We start from the raw sequence: 13,166 nt of genomic DNA on the forward strand, positions 1-13,166 counted from the left end.
AGTGTAGATTTCAATTACCGCAGTCCGGAGGCGGTTAAGGTATATGCTCAAATGACCAAACGCAATACAGTAAATAGTCTATTCAATAAAAGTAGCAGCAAAAGGGAAAAGCAATCAGTTTCAACAATAGATTTATTTTTAGATGGATGTGCGGCAAATTGGCTAAAAGTAATATTGCTGAAATTTCTGAAGGAGCATACATGCTAAGACAAGCATTGCATTTTTTGTACACTACATGCAAACCAATTCCAATGCAGTCTGAGCAAGAAACTTGACCTTCTAGCTAGGAAGCTGGAGGAAGAAAGTGAGAATCAGCAACACAAAATAGTTGATTGTAGAATTCCGATACTGAACGTAGAACTGAGACTTCTTCCAGAGAATTAATCTCAGACATTGCCAACATCTGGAGCTGCAGACAAAATAAATTACACTACATAGGGAGATAGCGGGCAATCTCGTATCCAGAGATTGTTCAGACTACAAAGAAGCTTCTGTGAGCTGGAATAGATTTATCAGTCATCTATATTTCATTATGCTGCTTCTTAAGACATGGAATAACAAACAGGCAAAGCACAGGGAACCTATTTAAAAGAGAAAAAAAAATCTTTTTACAGCATGACACATTGAAGATATTGGAAATGTACAGTATACTGTGATATTATGGAACAGTGAGTTAAGCATACCAAGAGAACCTAAAGGCATTGTCAATATTGTCAGAATCAAAAAGGGCCTCTGTAATACAGTGGTGCATACATTGCATTTTACCATGTTCTGTATAGCAACCCATTAAGGAGTTATCGCATATTCCTTTACAATTTCACTACTGACCTTTATTGTGCCATAACATGTCACATTTCCTGTTTCATAAGACGTGGAGCACTGACTATCCAGCCAGCAGGATAAATCGTGTGTTACTACTGCATACTGAGTGTTCATGTATAAATATGTTTTGTGAGCACTGGGTTATCTGAGAAGACTGAAAAGGTCATTCATGTTGAACCTCTGTGGCTTATTATGTTTGTTGTGAACTCTCTGGACAAGATGCCTGTACTTTACTCCCAGGTCGTTTGCCTCTGCAATTGCATTTTTTTTCCCAAAATGAGTTAAAAGATATTTGTGAAACACAGAAAAAGTGATTTTAAAAAAAATGTTTCCATCAATATAGCTTTTAATTAATCTATAATCCCCATTTTCAAAAAATGTGTTGTCATGATGTGTAAAATATAAATAAAAAAAAAGAATGTGATGATTTGCAAATCAGGTAACTCCTTATTTAAGTGGTATAAAACCCAGCATTTCTTCTTTGTTATAAAAGATTATTTATAGTATATAATATACTACCACAATTTTTTTTCTAGCAGAACAGTATTCAAAGGGTTAAAACACAGGACTTACCATTTCAATAGAAAGTTCACTGCAAGGAGATCCGCATCCGAACTGGTGATAACATTGTCTTGTGTTTACTTAATTGTAGCAGAGAGGAATGTAAACATTCCCTAACTGTGCAGAAACTTCTTCTAATGTATCCAGAACTGATACACTGCTCAGAAATCATAACTGGGTACATTGCAATATAAATACACCAGTTATAAATAAAATGCAATGGCAGCTTTCAGAACACATAAAACTGTACTTTGGGAACCTGTAAGTTCTAAATGAATAATAATTTTGCCCATTTATTTTCACTACCCACATGTAACACTCTATACAGTATACACACAGCATCAGGGGATATTTTTCCATGGGATACAAAAATGTTCTAGGAAATAAGACTTTTATTGTTTTTATCCTATAAAAAAATAAGATGTTTAGTTTTACTAATATCTACAAATACAATAATCTAAAATACAACCAATAGTCTGATAGCGCTTTTTTGTCTCTGATCTTTTAGTTGTATACTCCTCCCTGTTATTGCCTGAGGAACCAGGAATATACCTGTGAAACGCATTGCTTTGTATTCTTGAGTATGTGAATACATTTAATTTGTTTGAAAATCAACAGTTTCATGTCTGCTTCAGGGAGGTAAGTCCACCACTGTCTCCCCAGCAATTTTAAAGATTTTAGCATATTTTTATCCTGTTGGCGCCTCTGTTCTCCTTTTGCGATATCTGTGTCCACCCATGGAGGGGTGATATACCCTTTTTTCCGATCTACAGAGAGCGACATCTTAATCCTGAGTGGGGACAGGTCTTAAGGTGCATACACACGCACTAGTTCAGCCAACGACGGGTCCGTCAGACCCTCCCACTGGGCGGACATTCAGCTGACAGTAGCACATGTGTACGCGCTGTCAGTGGACTGATAAGGCTGTTTATGAATCGATAAAACTTCCTGAACTGAAATTTTATCGATTAAAGAAAAGTGAAGATTGGCAAGTGCCAGTGGATGGTGAATTGAATGCTAGACCCACCTGTTGTTTGAGGTGGCTGCTATCTGGACTTTTGGAATTTAGTGGAGAGCGCAGTTCAGCGGTTTGCATCAATAATCGTTCATAGCTCTGTATACACTGCTGACTATGAATGTTTATCTGCTGAAGTGATCTGTCATGATGGTCATCAAAACACATGAGAATTGTTTGTTTAAACTCTCGTTTATTTCTGTATTCACTGAATGAGGAGTTGTTCATTGTTCGTTTTGGATGATTTTTGCCTCCCATGTGTATGTGCCTCTTTTACTAGATAATTACTGGCATACTTGATTCCGGGTTTTTATTTCACTGCACCTGGAGCCAAGCAGGATTTTTTTAATTGCCTTTAAAGGATAATTGGCCCAAGCCTTGTAAGGCTGTTTTCAGCCAAACTAACTATGTTACTATGTTGGGTAGAGATGGCCCGAACCTCCGATTTTCGGTTTACGAACTTCCGCAAAAGTTTGGTTCACTTTTGCGAACCGCTATAGACTCCAATGGGGAGGTGAACTTTGAAAATTAGAAACACTTATGCTGGCCAGAAAAGTGATGGAAATGATGTTTCAAGGGGTCTAACACCTGGAGGGGGGCATGGCGGAGTGGGATAGACGCCAAAAGTCCCGGGAAAAAATCTGGATTTGACGCAGAGCAGCGTTTTAAGGGCAGAAATAAACTTGAATGCTAAATTGCAGGCCTAAAGTGCTTTAAAACATCTTGCATGTGTATACATCAATCAGGTAGTGTAATTAAAGTGCTGCTTCACACTGACACACCGAACTCACTGTGCAACGCACCGCAAACAGCAGTTTGTGTAGTGACGGCCGTGCTGCACTGGTGTGCACCATGGCAAAAGTGCAGGCCGTGGCGGTTTTCAAGCCCATATGGTCGCCGGGCTATAGTAGCTCAATGGTAGAACAACAGTGACTGTCCAGCTGATCAAATTTGGTCTGAACACAATGACGCAACAACCTTATTATCACCCCCCCCCCCCCCACCGAGACACTCATATAGCCGGCGGTCATTGCTTCATTGCGATCCGCAAGCCCCTTCACTGCGGCAAGGTACTGATCACGAAGGGGAATTGGCACATGTACATGCCTTTTGTTTTGTTGTTGCAGCTGCAGTGCAGCCCGAAAAATTAGGCAGGCATGTACATGCACCAGAAAAATTATTAGCAGCGGCCTTAAAAATTCAGGAAATCCTGGACCCTATTGGTGGTGTCGGAGAAGGCAGTCAAGCAGCCTGCGGGCAGAGGTGCTGTGTGGGGAGCGACTTAGTCTTGGGGCAGGCAGTCACACGGCGTGCAGGCAGAGATGCTGTGTGTGGGGACTGGCTTAGTCCTCGGGTGGGCAGTAGTGTTGGGCGAACAATGTTCGCCACTGTTCGGGTTCTGCAGAACATCACCCTGTTCGGGTGATGTTCGAGTTCGGCCGAACACCTGATGGTGTTCGGCCAAACCGTTCGGGTTCGCCCGAACTACTAAATGCCCGGCCGAACAGGGCCGAACAGGGCCCCTGTTCGGCCGAACAGGGCCCTGTTCGGCCGAATACCGCCCCCCTATGGGGTCACAGGCATAAGGGGGGAGCATGCCCCGATCGCGGGGGGGGGGGGTCGGAAATTCCCCCTACCCCCTCCGCTAGCGCTCCCCCCTCTGCCCGCTTCCCCATAAAAAAGTTGGCGTAAAGTTAAATATTACCGGTGGTGGCTGCTGCAGTGGCTGGCTGGCAGTGGTGTGAATGAGGAGGAGGAGTCCGAGTATGATGCGTTGAGGCCAGGCAGCGGGCGGTTCAGCGGTAGTACCCTTGTGGTACTTCCGCCCTTTCTCTGACCTCACGTCCTCTACGTGATGACGCATACGAGGGTACGCGTCACGCGTACCATCGTATGCGTCATCACGTAGAGGACGTGAGGTCAGAGAAAGGGTGGAAGTACCACAAGAGTGCTACCGCTGAACCGCCCGCTGCCTGGCCTCAACGCGTCATACTCGGACTCCTCCTCCTAGTCCTCACTCACACCACTGCCAGCCAGCCACTGCAGCAGCCACCACCGGTAATATTTAACTTTACGCCAACTTTTTTATGGGGAAGCGGGCAGAGGGGGGAGCGCTAGCGGAGGGGGTGGGGGGAATTTCCGACCCCCCCGCGATCGGGGCATGCTCCCCCCTTATGCCTGCGACCCCATAGGGGGGCCGTATTGCGGCATGTTCGGGTCCCCATTGACTTGCATTGAGTTCGGGGTTCGGGCCGAACATGCCGAACATCTGGCCCATGTTCGGCCTGTTCGGCCCGAACCCGAACATCCAGGTGTTTGCCCATCACTAGTGGGCAGTAGCCCTCCAGGATCCATGCCTCATTAATTTTGATAAAGGTGAGGTACTGAACACTTTTGTGACTTAGGCGACTTCTCTTCTCAGTGACAGTGCCTCCAGCTGTCCTGAAGGTCCTTTCTGACAGGACGCTTGAGGCAGGGCAAGACAGAAGTTGGATGGCAAATTGGGACAGCTCTGGCCACAGGTCAAGCCTGCGTACCTAGTAGTCCAAGGGTTCATCGTTGCTCACAGTGTCTACATCCACACTTAAGGCCAGGTAGTCGGCTACTTGCCGGTCCAGGCATTGGTGGAGGGTGGATTCGGAAGGGCTAAGGTGAGGCGTTTGACTAAAGAATTTCCAAAATCACCATGAGATCGCTGTAGCGTCCTGTCCTTGCCTGCGTGGACATGGGAGAAGGATTACTGGCAGTGGTACCTTTATTGCGTTGTGCTGTGATATCACCCTTAAACGCGTTGTAAAGCATAGTTGCCAGCTTGTTCTGCATGTGCTGCATCCTTTCTGCCTTCAGGTGAGTTGGTAACATGTCTACCACTTTGTGCTTATACCGAGGGTCTAGTAGTGTGGCCACCCAGTACAGCTGATTCCCCTTTCATTTTTTTTATACGGCGGTCCCTCAACAGCCTGGACAGCATGAAAGACGCCATCTGCACAAAGTTGGATCCAGATGTACTATCCATCTATTCTTGCTCTTCCTCAGTGACGTCAGGTAAGTCCTCCTCCTCCCCCAGCCACGAACAATACCACGGGAACTGCGACGCCTGATGCGGTTGTTCTTCTGCCGCCGCCTCCTCCTCCAAAGAAACACCTTCCTCAACATCCGAGTCTGACTCCTCTTCCCCACACGAATCTTCCTCCTCTTCCTCCTCCCTCCTCTGTGCTGCCACAGGTGTTGAGGAAACATCTGGTTCTTATGAGAATTGATCCCACAATGCTTCCTCCCATAACTGTTCCTATTCACGTTCCTCCACAGCTTGATCCACCACTCTATGCATGGCACACTCCAGGAAGTAAGCGTACGGGATCAAGTCGCTGATGGTGCCTTCACTGCGGCTCACCAGGTTGGTCACCTCCTCAAACGGCCGCATGAGCCTGCATGCATTTCGCATGAGTGTCCAGTTGTTGGGCCAGAACATCCCCATCTCCCCAGACTGTGTCCTTCTACTGTAGTTGTAGAGGTACTGGGTGATAGCTTTCTCCTGTTTTAGCAGGCGAGAGAAGATAAGGAGGGTCGAATTCCAGCGAGTCGGGCTATCACAAATCAGGCGTCTTACCGGCAAATTGTTTCTCTGCTGAATGTCCGCAAAGAGTGCCATGGCCGTGTAAGACCGCCTGAAATGCCCACACAACTTCCTGGCCTGCTTCAGGACGTCCTCTAAGCCAGGGTACTTTGACACAAATCTTTGAATGACTAGATTCAGCACATGTGCCATGCAGGGTAGGTACATGTATCAGCTTTCCCAAATTCAAAGCGGAAATGAGATTGCTGTCGTTGTCACACACCACGTTGCCGATCTCCAGCAGGTGCGGGGTCAGCCACTGATCCACCTGTTTGTTAAGAGCAGCCAGGAGAGCTGCTCCAGTGTGACTCTCCGCTTTGAGGCAAGACATGTCTAAGATGGCGTGACACCGTCGTACCTGGCATGCAGGACCTGGGAAGCTGGGGCTGTGTAGCTGGAGAGGAGATCGCAGCACCAGTAGAGTTGAACTGCCACTCAGTCAAGGAGGAGGAGGAGGACGACAGCTAAGAGGATGTAGCAGGAGGAGAGGAGGTGGCAGGAGGCCTGCCTGCAAGCCGTGGAGGTGTCACAAGTTGGTCCGCTGCACAGCCATGTACTCCCTGCTTGCCATCGGTCACCAGGTTGACCCAATGGGCAGTGTAAGTAATGTGCCTGCCCTGACCATGCTTGGCAGACCAGGCATCCGTGCTCAGGTGGACCCTTGACCCAACGCTGTGTGCCAGAGATGACACCACTTGCCTCTCAACTTCGCGGTACAGTTTGGGTATCGCCTTTTTAGAGAAATAATTGCGGCCTGGCATCTTCCACTGTGGTGTTCCAATGGCCACAAATTTATGGAAGGCCTCAGAGTCCACCAGCTGGTATGGTAACAGCTGGCGAGCTAACAGTTCCGCCAAGCCAGCTGTCAGACCCCGGTCAAGGGGGTGACTGGCAGAAATTGGCTTCTTCCGCTTAAAGATTTCCTTCACAGACACCTGGCTGCTGTGGGCAGAGGAGCAGGAACCGCTCAAGGTCAGAGGCGGAGTGGAGGAGGGTGGCTGTGAAGGTGCAAGGGAGAAAGCGGCTGAAGATGCTGCACCTGAAGGAGGAAGAGGAGAAGGAGGGTGGCTTTTCTTTTGTGTGCTGCTATTGCGCAGGTGCTCTTCCCATTGCAGTTTGTGCCTTTTCTCCATGTGCCTTCGTAAGGCAGTTGTCCCTACGTGGGTGTTGGCCTTTCCACGGCTCAATTTTTGGAGGCAGAGAGAACAGATGGCATTGCTCTGATCTATGGCAGAAACACAAAAAAATGTCCAAACCACTTAGCCTCCCTGGGGTGTGGGCACTATGGTGGTCTCAGCAGCTGATGTTGAAGGGCATGTTGGCTGGCTGTCCATAGGTGGCGATACATGGCACCGGACACTGCCACCAGCTGTTTCTGATGATGAGCTCCCCCTGCTTCTTTCAGGAACTCGTCTCCTCCTACTCCTCTCTGACTCCCCCTCTGAACTGTCCCCCTGTTTATCTCCTCTATTGGGAACATTCATGGAATCCGTATCATCGTCATCATCATAATCATCCTGCCCAGCTTCGCTTGCCTCAGACACCTCCAAAACTGCCCCAACAGCAGGTACTTCATCATCTTCCTCTTCACACGTTACGTCCATAGTGACGCCTAACTCAAACATATGAGGTGGTGTAACTTGCTTAGCGCCTTCATCTAGTTGTAACAATAATGGCTGTGCATCAGTGATTTCCCCACTAAATAACTCCTGAGAACTGTCAAATGGAACGGATGTGGTGCTAGTAGTAGCACTGGTGGCTGCGGAAGATAAGGTGTTCTGTGTTAAATAGTCAACCACGTCCTGACAATCTTGGGAGCTGATGGGACGTACCTTCTTCTGAGCACTGTACTTTGGTCCAGGGCCGCACAAAATCACATCAGCACGACCTTGCACAGACCTGCCGGGTGGCCTTCCTCTTGGTCTGCCTCTACCTCTGCCTCTACCTGTTTTGTCCGTTTTGTCCATATCGGGGGATGAAGTGAAAGGTATGCACTGACTTGACTAATACAATGTGCAGTCACACAGGTGCAATTAACAGGTATGCACGGAGTGGTATATCACACTGCGTGCACTCATTTAGGTAGGTGGGTGCACTGAACACAACAGGTAGGTATATGCAGTGATGGGTATTACAAATGTGCACCTGTCACACACACGTACCGTGAACAGGTACAGTGACTGGTGATATTAAATATCACACTGCATGCGCTCACGTAGATAGGTAGGTGCACTGCACTGAAGTGAACAACAAGTAGGTATATACAGTGATGGGTATTACAATGTGCACCTGTCACACACAGACAGGTACAGGACAGGCACAGTGACACTGCGTGTGCTCACATAGGTTGGTGGGTTCACTGAAGTGAACAACAGGTAGTAGGTATATGCAGTGATGGGTATTACAATGTGCACCTGTCACACACAGACAGGTACATGGACAGGCACAGTGACACTGCGTGCGCTCACGTAGGTAGGTGGGTGCACTGAAGGGAACAACAGGTAGTAGGTATATGCAGTGATGGGTATTATAATGTGCACCTGGCACAATAGTAATTATACCACCAAGGGGCCAAAGACCAGCTGCGACTGACTTTTGTTTCATAACATATCACATGTTTTTAGTAGGCAACAGGTGATGACTAAAAGGAAGCCATTTTAGCACCCAGACTCTTTTACTGCAAGACCACACTGTTGATATATGTGCAGACTGCAGCTTGGCATCATCTTGCTGAAATAAGGGGGGGTGGGTAGCCTTCCCCCAAAAAACAAGTCTGGATGACAGCATAGCAGCATATGTTTCTCCAAGATTTGTAAACATTGTTCACCAGAATTGGTTACTTCACTAAGGTCCAAGTTTTTATGCCAGGTGCACTAAAGCATCTCCATACTACATCACTACAGAAGTTGGCTCTTGAATAATGAGCCACGTAGTCAGTATCTTTTGTAGACCACAGGGCAAGCACCCATGTTTTCTAAAAATATTTTTTAACTTCATTAATCAGACCACAGTACAAATGATATTCCATCATACTGATCTGTTGTCTTGACTCTTGACACTTAATTAGTTGAGAGATGCTTCACTAGCTGTGAAATGTGTTTATGTGTTTTTGGTTTCAAAATAAAAATGAACACTTTTTAAATAAAACATGAAATATGTTATGTATTTTTCATGGTGAATATGTATAACTTACAAGATCTGCAGTATAACTAGAATTAACTCTACTGATATGGATGGTTACAACTTTTGATATACACTGGGGTTGAAATTAATAGTAAAAATAAATATATTTGACACAATGACATAGACAGCATGTTAATTAAAGGATTATATCTACCATATTTAAATATGTTTGGCTATAGAGGGTTATAATACCAGAACTACCGTATTTTCTGGACTATAAAACGCTCCGGACTATAAGACGCACCTAGGTTTAGAGGACAGAAACCAAGGGAAAAAAAATACTAAACCTGGTGCGTCCATTGTGCAGAGGTGTCTTACGGACCTTCTCCCCCAATTATTATGTCCCCTTTGTGCCTTCCTTGTACCTCTTGTGCCCCATGTGTCATCCTCTGTCCCCCTGTGTCCTCTGCGCTCTAGTTTCCTGTGTCTCCCTGTGCTCGTGTCTATGTCCAGTATTCCACTGTGTCCAGTGTCTCCCTGTGACTTGTGCCTTGTGTCCCCCTGTAGAGTATCTCACTGTGTCCAATGTCCCCTGTGTCCAGTATCCCACTGTGTCCAGTGTCTCCCTGTGCCTTGTGCCCCCTGTAGAGTATCCCACTGTGTCCAATGTCTCCTGTGTCCAGTATCCCACTGTGTCCAAAGTCCCCTGTGTCCAAAGTCCCCTGTGCCCAGGATCCCACTGTGTCCAAAGTCCCCTGTGTCCAGTATCCCACTGTGTCCAAAGTCCCCTGTGTCCAGTATCCCACTTTGTCTAATGTCCCCTGTGTCCAGTATCCCACTGTGTCCAATGTCCCCCACTGAGTCTAATGTCCCCAGCGTCCAGTATACCCCATGTCCTCAGATGTCCCATGTACCCCTATGTCCCTGATTCACATAACACATAAAAGCCATGTCTCTCTGCCTCCAATGTAAGGAGGCTTTCAGTAGAAAACTATTGTTATATCCTCAGTGAGGATCAATGGGCTGCAGAAACAGTAGCTGACCTGTGGTGTGTGTCCCTGGCCGTTCTGAGGGGTGCAGTTGGAGGAGGTGTGCTGTGCCTGTAGTCCCAGAAGAGCAGCCTTGCATCTGCGGTGGGTGAGAAGGAAGCTGGTTGGTGCCCGCTGCCGCCCGCATAGCTGGAGGAGGGTCCTCTGGACAGAGATGTCGGTGGTGGATTGAGAGGGCTGGCGGCGTGCTGGCGCATTCTTCCGGCAGGTCTGGTGTCCCGTGAAGCAGCCATTTGTATTTGCGGCAAGCGGGTGGGCAAAGGAGCAGCTGATCTGCACACTTCGCCACCCATAGCAACCGTTCTTCTAAACTTTGGCAGTAGATTGAATGGGAAATGAATCATACTGGAGGCGCTGCACCAGACCGCCATTGCACTCCCTCAATAGCAGGGACTGCAATGATTGGCCCCAATGACGGAGCTCTGATCCCACCCTCTAGACTGTCGGCTCCTATTAGAAAGCGAAAAGGGGCAGTGAGCGGCTATGATTGGCAGTCTGGGGCAGCACCCCCTGCCTGATTCGTTGATCCATGCATCAGTGACAGCAGCTTGGACTTTATTTATGTATAGGGGACAGCAAAGGGACAGGGATTAAGAAGACAGAGGGGGCAGATGACTGGGACAGCGATCACTGGAGGGTAGCTGAGGACAGACCAGTGCAAAAATTGTAGTATTCGGACTATAAGACGCATTAACTTTCCCCCCCCCCACCACTTTTGGGGGAGAAAAAGTGTGTCTTATAGTCCGAAAAATACGGTATGTGGTAAACTAAGAAAGCAGTATAGGGATAAATATAAGCAAGTAATTTGTTCGAGCAGCTCTAATGAAGCCAGGCAGTCCTTTTGAAACACACTGGCTTACTATTAGTAGCTCTGTACTTGATGTCACTGCCAGATAGCTGGTCTCTTTGCAACCATCATGGAACTTTGGGCTGACTTCTGTGTTCCTGCTCTTAACATTCAATCAGTTGGCAGGCATAAGTGTGTGCAAGAACCTGTTCCGTATGAATTAGTCTGCATCTCCATATTGGAATACAGAACCCTGTTAATGCCTGAGTACACGATGTTTTTGGCACTCAGACCAGTATCAATCATAGTTAACTGACTCATTTACAGTTCTCCTACTAATGTAAGCATACGATTTGTAGCTTACAATGACTGGCATTGAATAGGTGCTGTCTGCAGGGGCAAACTCAGATTTTTCAAAGGGGGGGGGGGGGGGGGGGAATTCCTGAAAGGTCTCCCTCATCCATGCACAATGCAGTATAATAATATGGTAGGACATCAAGCTGAGTACACACAATGCAATTTCCCATCCAACTGACAGGATCTGACAATTATTTCCTAAATGTTCGATCTGCTCCAGATCGACAATGGGATCGATCAGGAGCAGTTTGGATACAGATAATAATGAGGACAGCCAACATTGGTAATGAAGGGGGGGGGGGGAATGAAGCTTTCACACAGCAGGGCACAGTGCTGTGCTCATACCTGACTCTGTTAAGTTCCCCAGAATAACACATTTAGAGTTTTAGAAAATGATAAATCCTACATAAACAACACCAAATAAGTATTTTAGCTAATTAAAAGCAATAGTAAATGCTTGGAAATTGTTTAGAACCAATTATCATGTACAACAATTACATATATATTTGTCAAGGGGTACTTGTAATAATATTTACTATGCTAGGGGGTACTTGGTGAGCACAGGGTTTTAAAAGGGGTACATACCAATAAGATGTTGAGAAACACTGGTTTAATGTATACTTTGAGCTTATATACTGGCTTTCTAACATAGTTGTAAAATTATACAGTATGTGCATGTTATAGGAACCCAAAATATTTTTTATTAGCTCAGGAGTTTATTTTACAAGTTAAAGTGCTTTAAATAGGGGTTGTGTTTTTCTTTTTTTTTTTTTTTTGCTGGTATCTCCATGCAGTTGTAGTGTTACTATATCTGACTCTACTTGACAATTTTGACTATGGTATGTGGCTTACATGTGGATAAAGACAATTTGTGCAAAATTGGCCTTCTACATGGATAGAGACAATGTCCTTCTGTACATGCACATTGAACGGACAGCATTGGGCTAGATTCCTTGAGCTCATTTTTCTATAAATACAGGTAGCTGTGGATACATATGCACTGCTGTGGAATCCTAAACTCAAGATTCTGATGATTTCATTGAACAAGAGCAAATGATCATTTAAGAGTGATAAGAAGAAAGTTATGTAATAAAATGCTCTACTGTAGAGACTTCTTTAAGTTCAAATAAAGTGGCACAACAAAATCCTTTTTAAATTATATTTAAGGCTGAGAAATGGTGGAGAAGTCTGATATCTAGGTCATTGTTGGATCCCTGTACATTGCTGTGATGTGCAGCCGGTACACAGTGCATTCACGGTGAACACAAACAAACATGATTGCTTGCTGATGCAAAGTGCGTGAGCTTTGTAGATGTAAACAAGCCTAAGGTATATGGCCATCAGGCTCCACAAAGAAAACAACAATAATCTAGTACTTTCAGAAGTATGGTAGAGGAGGGGTGAGGAGTAGGAGATTCCCTGCATTGCCTTTTCTTGGAGGTACATGGCATAGTAGTGCATACATGAAATAGAGGAAAAGGAAAAATGGCCACCATGTTATACTGATAGTAAAATTTTGGTATAATTACTGATATTCTACTATCCTCAATAGTAAAATAGCAGCAATTATACCGATATTCTTCTATCACACTCTACACCTTAATTCCCCCAGTAACCTTTCCCTATCTATGCCTAAAACTAGCCTCCCTTTCACCTACTCCTAACACTAATCCCAGTAATCAACCCTACCTATGGCCAACCCATTAATCAAAAAGCCTGGCGTTAGAATATAGTGTACTGAAACTCGGGTGAGCTACTGCTCCCAGCAAGCATATATAGCCACTCATTACCATATGCTTGCAGACACCCTGTCAGAGCTCTGCTGCATAGTAGCAG

General features: G+C 46.0%; 1 long non-coding RNA gene across 3 annotated transcripts in view; it reads right to left on the reverse strand.

Moving 5' to 3' along the window:
- Positions 1-476: 476 nt before the first annotated feature.
- Positions 477-13,166, reverse strand: part of LOC137561444 (uncharacterized) — a 411,299-nt gene continuing 398,609 nt past the window's right edge. For all 3 annotated transcript variants that reach the window (XR_011030017.1, XR_011030014.1, XR_011030015.1), the window contains one exon: positions 477-581. This is a non-coding gene — a long non-coding RNA (uncharacterized lncRNA). The remainder of the gene's footprint in view (positions 582-13,166) is intronic.

This window comes from Hyperolius riggenbachi, chromosome 3, assembly GCF_040937935.1.
Source record: "Hyperolius riggenbachi isolate aHypRig1 chromosome 3, aHypRig1.pri, whole genome shotgun sequence".
NCBI classification, from domain to species: domain Eukaryota; kingdom Metazoa; phylum Chordata; class Amphibia; order Anura; family Hyperoliidae; genus Hyperolius; species Hyperolius riggenbachi.